Source organism: Myotis brandtii, unplaced genomic scaffold (assembly GCF_000412655.1).
Source record: "Myotis brandtii unplaced genomic scaffold, ASM41265v1 scaffold223, whole genome shotgun sequence".
Taxonomy (NCBI): domain Eukaryota; kingdom Metazoa; phylum Chordata; class Mammalia; order Chiroptera; family Vespertilionidae; genus Myotis; species Myotis brandtii.
In genome coordinates, this window is record NW_005358369.1 from 781,423 (window position 1) to 790,447 (window position 9,025).

The following is a 9,025-nucleotide window of genomic DNA, read 5'->3' on the forward strand; positions in this document are numbered from 1 at the left end:
TAAAATTGACTTTTTTACAGAGAGGAAGGGGGAGGGATAGAGAGTTAGAAACATCGATGAGAGAGAAACATTGATCAGCTGCCTCCTGCACACCCTCTACTGGGGATGTGCCCACAACAAAGGTACATGCCCTTGACCGGAATCGAACCTGGGACCCTTCAGTCTGCAGGCCGACACTCTATCCACTGAGCCACACTGGCTAGGGCCACACCAAACTTTTTTTATTGTTATTTTCTAAACAACACAGTATAACAACTATTTACACAGCATGCACACTGTATTAGGTAGTGTAAGTAATGTAGAGATGATTTAAAGTGTGTGCGAGGATGTGTGGAGGTTATACATATGTGAACATTATACCCTTGTATGTAGGGACTTGAGCATCCATGGATTTTGGTGTCTGAAAGGGTCCTAGAAACAATCCCCAGCAGATCCCCAGCGATGGCTGAAGCTTTAAACTCTTCCAACCTCTCTATTCAATGGGGTGCTCTAAAAGGTCCCTTCCCCCTTTCCACCCCCAGATCGCCTCCCTGACACGCTCGGACCTCCAGTTCTCGTCTGTGCTGGTGTCTACCTGCCCCCACTGGACCCTCTGCATGTCTTCTGTCTGGTCTGTGTTAAAACCCCGGGTACCCTTAGATTTCTGTTTGTTGCTTGCTTGTTATTTGCCAGAGACTATCTCAAAACACTTACTGAGGAAGAGGGTTAGAGGTGAGTTGTCGAAGCCTTGAATGTCTAAAAAGATCTTTTCATCCCTTACATGGATGAAAGCACGGTTTCCTCAAACCCTTGGGTGCAGAGCTCTGCTGTCTTCTTGGTTTCAGCTGGGTGAGGCGCTGCTGGGAGGCCTGCTTCTCTTCACTTAGAGAGTGTCCCCCTCTGCCTCCCTGGAGCATTCAGGTTTCCTCTTTATCATTTGTGATGATGTATCTATTTACCTGCTCTCTATCATCTATCTATCATCTATCATCTATCTCTCATCTATCTCTCATCTATCTATCTATCTATCTATCTATCTATCTATCTATCTATCCATCCATCCTCTATCTGTCATCACCTGTCATTCTGTTCAGTTAATGTAGCTTTAAATATATAAACTATTGTCCTTCAATTTTGGATTTAAAAACACTTTTTTTCTCTATAGTATCCATTTCTATCATCATCATCATCATCATCGTCACCATCATCTTATTATTATTATTATCCAGATAATGAAACTTCTTGGTTGATCTTCTTTGCCTCTCAATCTCTTCTCTTATATTTTCTACTTTTTTTTCTGTTCTATTTACTTCCTGGAAGATTTTCTTGATTTTTATCTTGCAAGATATGTATAATTTTTTTTCCTATGGAATTTTATGAATGCAGGGCATTCTCTAATCTCTCTGGGGATTATACTACTTAGAATTTTAAAATAGTTTTTTTATTCTTTTGTTGGTGACAATTTTATTCCCTTTCTCTTTTTCCGTCTTTATTATTTCCCCCCATCACCACTTACCCCCCTTATACCTGCTTCTACCTCCACCACCACCCCCGCCCATTCTCTTGAGAGGTTTTCCTCAAATGTCTGGGGATCCCTGTTTGTCCCCCATTTATTATAATGAAGTAATGGGAATCCAGTGGGAAGATTAGGGTCCATGGCAGGGCCTGCTGACTTGGGGTTGATTGGGTAGGAGCTGTTATTCATGCCAGGGACTCCTCAAGCCAGAAAGTGGGTTTCTTTCCTCTTGGGGCCTCCTGCCTCCTTAGATGATGGGGTATTTAAAACTATTGCCAGAGTATTTAGCAAACACCCACATACCCTTCACCCAGCCTCAGAGCATCCTGATGCCAGAGTATATTTACTTCAGGTCTCCCTTCTCGGAAACAAAACATCAACATGGCAGATACTCCCAGGCCACCTCTGCTCTTCTTCCATGTACATGGTCTCCTGTCCCCTAGAGAAAAAGACCAGTTTTTAAAGAGAAGTTAAAATGGGGGACTTGAGTTATATATGTATTTGGAAAGGGACTCAAGATGTGAACAGTGTTGATTACTTGCAAATACGATGAGAAATTGCCCAGAGCTATTGACTTAGCAAATTGTGTTTTATAGGTAATACTAGGGGCCCAGTGCACAAATTCATGCACTTTGAAAGGAACTGTGGGCCGAGAGGCTGTGGTAGGCACAGGGGTGGGTCTTGGCCCATCCTCCGTGCTCCTGCCTGGCCCCTCCCACCTCAGCTCCCAATGCCCTGTCTGCCAGCATCCCCACTCCCGCTGCCGCAGCTCCCATGCACTGCCGCTGCTCCCTAGAGCTGATGGCGCCAGCAGTGGGTGTGAGTGGGGCTGGTGCCGTCAGCAGGTGTGAGCGGCAGCTGCTGCCCAGATAGCCCCTCAGGAGCCGGGGGGGAGGTAGAGAAGCCCTCAGGGGTGATCAGGGCAGGTAGCTGCTACTCACACCTGCTGATGGTGCCAAGTGATCCAGACAGGTGCCGGGCACTGGCAATGGTTGCGAGTGGTGGCTCCAGTGCTGGCAGCAGGTGTGAATGGTGGACAGGACCGCGGCACACAGAAACCAAGAATTTTCAGTAACCACCAGAGGCTCGCCCCAATGACAGCTACCGGCACCCAGCCTTGGTCTGGCACCCCCGCTCACCTGCTCCACTATCCTGCCATGACCAACACCCCCATGTTCCACACACGCTCCCTGTTGGTCAGTGCACATCATAGCGACTGGTTGTTTGGTTGTTCGGTTGTTCCAGTTGTTCCACTGTTTGGTCTATTTGCATATTAGCCTTTTATTATATGGGATCATTTTAGAGGGATGCATTATGAGGCTTGGTACCAAAGAATGATGTATATTTTTTCTTTTTTTTTGCAGCCAATGAAGAAGTTTTCATGTTCCCCTGCTGCCCTCTAATCATGCCCACATACATGTTTGGTTTCACACATTTGCTGGTGTGTTAACAATGTTCTGATTTATTCTTGTTCTGACACGATGCTGGAGTGTTTTTCATGTTGCACAGTCATCTCTTCCCTCATCTCCAAACCAGTTCTTCTTTCTCAAATAGGTCCCTATCCACCATAACAAATTTTAATAACCTAGTATGTTATTATATAATGATAATATAAAAAAATAGCCGGCTACGTGTGGTGGGGAGTAGTTGTTTTTATAAATATAGACCAATTTTATATACATTTCTCAGCAAGGTGCTTTTATCACTTACAGCCCATAATGACTATTTCAACGGGAAAATCCACACAATGCTAAAGCATTCCTTTAAATAGTTGCATACTATTCCACAGTGAGAGTACACTTAAGACATTTTTATTACTGAACTTTAATTTCTTTTTGCTTTGTTACTTGGCAGACAATGCTTCATTAAGCACCCTTCCTCCTTTCTACTTCCTACTTCAGGAAGTATACTTCTAATTCTTCTAGAAGTAGAAGTGGTGGGAAGGATACATATATTTTTCATTTTCACAGAGTTTGCCAGATTAATTTCCAAAGAGTTGCCGGGATTCCAATGGCCATTGTTACTCATAATTTATAGAAACCTGGCCTGCCCTCCCCTACCCCCCCAACTAGCACTGGCTGTAACGTTCTTCTGAACGTCTTGCCTCCCAGTCAAATGTTTCTTCATTTCCCTGCCTGTGTTGTTGTTTCCTGTGTTGCTTACGAAGTAACCCCAGCCTTGGCCAGTTGGTTGGGCTTCATCCTGTACACTGGGAGGTTGCTGGTTCCAATTCCTGGTCAAGGGCACATGCCTGGGTTGTGGGTTCAAACCCTGGTGGGGAGGCAGCCAATGGGTGTTGTGCTCTCACACTGATGTTTCTCACTCTCTCTCCTTTCTTCTCCCTCTAAATATCAATAAACTATTATTTAAAAAAAGTACCCCCAACACATACAACACGACCACAAATGGCAAGGGCATGCAAATATTTTCTTCTAAGTAGTTATTGTTATATATTTTTATCTTTAAATAATTAATAGCCATGGAATTTTTTTATGTAGGTATATTTTTTTCCTTTTCATTTGGCAGGCAATTGTGTTTCCAGCAAAACTTATTTAAATAAACCCATCTTTGCCCACCTTTATCACATCCTCGCTTTCCTATTTGTGAATTTCCAGTATGTTTCAGTTACAGTGGCTTTATGTTTTAAAAAATCTGGTAAGGCAAGCTTGCCTCCTCACCTCCTCCCATGATTTTTTTTTCTATCAGTGTCATTGCTTCTAGGCCCCCTAAGTGCTTGGAACTGGATGTGTGTATACTAACATGTGTAATGATTTCTATGTTTATTCCTGTAGATCTATATTAAGCAAAACATGAATTCATACTGACGTCTCCAAATCTCATGCAGAGTTATGGCTCATTCTGACCTGATCCTTTGCTTATCAGTAATCCCCCATTCTAGTAGTGAGAAGCCTGACTACTCCACCCACCATCCATTTACTTATTTGCATTTTGTTAAGGATTTTTGTATCTATGCTTAGGGCACATAATCTGGACTTTTCTTTCTTTGTATTGTCCATGTCAGACTTATGTGCTTATTTGTGTATTTGTTTATGATTGGGTTTATGGGAGCCTTATAAAGAGTTCAGAAATGTTCTCTCTCGACCTTCTTAAAAAGCTTGTGAACTTTGTGTTATAACTTTAACATTTTTTATAGGATCCTTCATGATGTAGAGCAAGCATGTCAAACTCAAAGGCTAACACGGGCCAAATAAACGAGGCATGCGGCCTGCAGGCCGTGAATTTGACATGCTTGATCTAGAGCTTTCTTTGTGTGGGAAAGTTGCTAATTTCTTTTAAAAAATGGAGTGCTGGCCCTAACCTGTTTGGCTCAGTGGATAGAGCGTCAGCCTGTGTACTGAAGGGTCCCAGGTGTGATTCCAGTCAAGGGGATATGCTTGGTTTGCGGGCTCAGTCCCCAGTAGGGGGTTTGCAGGAGGCAGCCACTCAATGATTCTCTCTCATCATTGATGTTTCTATCTCTTTCTCCCTCTCCCTTCCTCTCTGAAATCAATAAAAATATATTTTTAAAAAATTGGAATACTGTTCAGATCTCCTGTTTCTTCTTGTGTTAGTATTGTCTCTATGGAATTATATTTTTCAACCTCACTGAAAGAAAGGTGCTTATGATATGTCTTTAATAGCCTTTCAATGTATGTAGGATCTGTTGTTTTCCCTTTTATTCTTTAGTAATTTGTTTTCTTTTGCTTATGTTTTTTTATTACTTTTGCTAGCTGTTTATTAATTTTAATTGTTCAAAGAACCAACTTTTGGCTTTGTTGGTTTTCTTTTATTTCCTTTTGTTTGTAATGTTGATTTCTGCTCTTATCCTTAACATTTTCTTCTTTCTACTTACTTTAGGTTTAATTTATGCTTTCTTTATGTCATAAACTGGACACTTAGGTACTTGATTATGGAACTATCTTTAATATAAGCATTTAAGCCTTTTAAGCTGCCAATGCTTATATTAAATATAATTAAATGGTAGTTGTATCCCTTAAATTTTGCTATATTATGTTTCATTATCATTCATTTTGAAATAGTTTTTGACTTTTGTGTGTTTTTTCTTTGACCATGAGTAATTTAGAAATGTGTTGCTTAATTTCCAAATATTTGGAGATTTTTCTAGACATTATCTTAATATCCTGCCTTGTGGTTAGTCAATAGCCTTCCCAACTCCCACACAAGTACACCCAAGAGCAGTTTTCCATTAAGTAAGTTTGAAAAATTTAACATTTTCTGGTTGAAAACGTTTTAAAGCCATCTTAAATTGGCTCCAGCAAAATATCTAATATTGGCCTTACTACAAGCACTCAGTGATAAAGTGTTAAAGCAAAACTACAACAAAGTCATGGGAAACCAACTTAGATGATCTTATTTACTATTTGCTGTCTGTTTCTCCCACTTAATTCACTGCTGTAATTCCAACATCTACAAGATTGCCTAGCAACATAGTATACATACTCATACACAAACTAGTGCTTGTAACAAGGTATTATTAAAGATGAGGAAGATCCAAATGGATCCAAATGGGGATGATTTCGTCAAAAAGAAATATTCATGAATGCTATAATCAGATAAAGCTAAAATCCCACTGCTCTACTGAGGCGAGGTATAAAGTGACACTTCTCAACTGAAAATGAAATCATAGTTGAAGAGGGATCAAAGCCCTTTGAAATGTGGGCATGTCAAGCCCAAATCATTGAACTTTTAATTACAGATCAATGAGACACTAGACACTGAATGGAGTGTGGTGTATGAAAAACTTGGTTCCAGCCATGACTAGGTCACTATAAGATTTTGGCCAAGGAGGCACAGCTTCCTCAGTCATACATGGGTTCAGAATCCTGGCCCTGCTCTCTTTACAGAACTGTTGTAATAATCAAGTACAGTTAAAGCTTATAAATCTTTATCCTTTAGTGACTTATTACAAGCAACATGTCATTACAATTAACACCGAGAACCGGATTGTCCCTTCGGCAGACACAGGGATGGGCCGCTTGGCTCTCCCTTGCAAGAAGAACCTGCTGATTGCCAAGTTCTCTGACAGCCTCCAGCTGCAGTGCCTCTGGATGTCCCGTGGCATTTGAAGGTCATGTTTTTCCTGGAGAGCCCCTGGCATGAGTCAACATGGGTGGTGTGCGAACACCTGGCCACTTCTGCCCAGTGTGGGACTCTCTCCTCTACGGGCAATCTTTGCTCTGGATTTTACCAATGGGCTGGCCAAGGCTCTTCCAGTGCTGCGTCTCAGTCTGATGCTCTTCCCACTCATCTTCCCTCCTTCCCTCTTTCCTCCCACAAGTGTCAGACCTACGTCACAGCCTGAAGGCTCTCCCTGCCTCCTCCTGTCTCTCTCCCCCCTTATCTTTCACAGGCACTACTTCCACTAAATGTTTGCACTTCTAACTCCTGCCTTGGCATCTGAGTTCCAGAAAGACGCAGCTAACAGGCCTCAAATCCCAATCATCTAAGCCAGCCCTGCCAATATCTTCTTTTCGAAGATTTTTCACATGTTAAGTATCGTGAGCATTTTATTTTAAGATGGTCGATTCCTTTTCCTCATAGCATCATATCATGCATTTATGAATAAGAGGTGATAAAGCATTTAAAAAACCCATAAGCCTCATAAAAATTCTAGCTACCACCTGATGTTCATTTATTTTAACAAGAGCAGTGCTTGAGGAGACTCAGAAACATTTCTTGAGAACACAGCATGGAATGGCAGGGCCTTGTGATAGGTGAATTGGAGGTCTCGGTAAAATCTGCCAATAGCCTTTTAGAGTGAGGCGTAGATTCTTCCCACACATGAGCCCGTGGACTTTCTGCAGAGCCCGCTTCCACACCGGCTGGGGTTTGCTGAAGCCCAGGTGAGCGTGATGAGCCCCCATACTGCCTTCAGCTTTCATCAGTCTCCTCCTTAGTAGCCAGGCTCCAATGTATACACTCTTGTCTTTTGGTTCCCATGTTACCCTGTGCAGGCACATCTAAGACAGGCTCAGGTGGGCATCAAGAGTTCCAACTTGCCTGGCTGGTGAGGCTCAGTAATTGAGCATCAACTTATGAACCAGGAAGTTACGGTTTGATTCCCGGTCAGGGCACATGCTCCGGTTGCCGGCTTCATCCCTAGTATAGGGTGTGCAGGAGGCAGCCAATTAATGATTCTCTCTCATCATTGATGTTTCTATCTCTCGCCCCTCTCCCTTCCTCTCTGAAATCAATGAAAATATTTTTTAAAAAGTTCCAACTTTACAAGGAGCTTCTGCATCAAATGCTCCTGGTCTGTCCTAGAGGCGTTACCGCACATTGACCTTGTGAAAGGTCAGAGCCAGGCACCTGTTCCGCTGGTTGGTAAATGCTCCCAGTGCTCATTGTCTGCTATTTTGGACAAGAGAGAATCCTGGGCATTGTGTGTAGTATTTTCCTTGGTATCCCTTGCCTTTTAATTCTATTTTGGTTTTACTTCTAGCTACAATGACATAGTCTATAACTTTCACATGTAGGCTTTGGTAACATTTGAAGTCATTGTGTACTATTCATTCCAACCAGGACTCTTTTTATTTTTTTAAACGTCACTACACGAGTTTACTTATTGATATATTTTAAGGTAGGTAACTCTGTACTTTCAAATCATTTCTCTCTCTCTCTCTCTCTCTCTCTCTCTCTCTCTCTCTGTAAAATTTCACACGGCAGGAAATGTACCTGGGAATATGTGCTTGGAGGGAGCCAGGCAAGAAAGGATAAAAATCCTGGCTCTCTTCTTCTGTTGAATGAAAGTACATTCTCCTGGCCTTGAGCAGGGACAGTGCAATGTTCCCGAAACATAACGCTAACGTGAGGCCTGCTCTTCCTTCAAATGGAAGTCCACAGTTGGACTTGTAAGAATAACTATACCTTCCCTCAGGCATAAGCTTACTCCCTTACTAGGAAACGCCTAATTCCATTTGTCTTACAGCGACTCTAAGCAGAGTACACTGGAGCTGGCCATTTCACACCACAGGGAATGCATTTCTGATTTCTATCTTTCAAGCGATACTCAAAAGTGCTCTTGTTTTCCTACCATATTGCTTCTCTGTAACTGAATTTCCAGGATCACAAATAAAATAGAGCTGACATTCACTAACACCTCAGCATAAGGAATCCTGAAAACATTGTAAATTCACAAGTCCAAACATTTTTGAAGTAAACAAGGCCGCACGAGGTCCTGGAAGAGCATAGATTTGGGGGTCTCCCCCAGACTCGCCATGTGCCAGCTGCAAACATCCCAGCGATAGTTTCTTGTAACCTCTGTTGCTCATCTGTAACATGAGCACAATGACTGTCTTTACAGTTTTTTTCTTTAGAACATATTTTTGAAAAACTAGTTTTGATTTATGCATCTTATACATATTCTGTGGTTTGAGATTTCAAAAACCATGGTTGAGTTTCCAATTTCCATTATAGAACGTTTTTCTTTTCTATGAAGTCTAAGATGTAATCCCTTAAAACCCCAGAAGAAGAATCTTTGGAAAGAGGTGAAAAATAATAGAGGCCCGG

The 9,025-nt window shown here is 42.0% G+C and overlaps 1 protein-coding gene across 1 annotated transcript in view; it reads right to left on the bottom strand.

Moving 5' to 3' along the window:
• ZNF518B (zinc finger protein 518B) overlaps positions 1-2,584 on the bottom strand; it is a 25,172-nt gene extending 22,588 nt beyond the window's left edge. The window contains exon 1 of the mRNA XM_005866147.2: positions 2,572-2,584. The gene's annotated coding sequence lies outside the window, so the exon portion shown is untranslated. The remainder of the gene's footprint in view (positions 1-2,571) is intronic.
• Between the last annotated feature and the right edge of the window lie 6,441 nt (positions 2,585-9,025).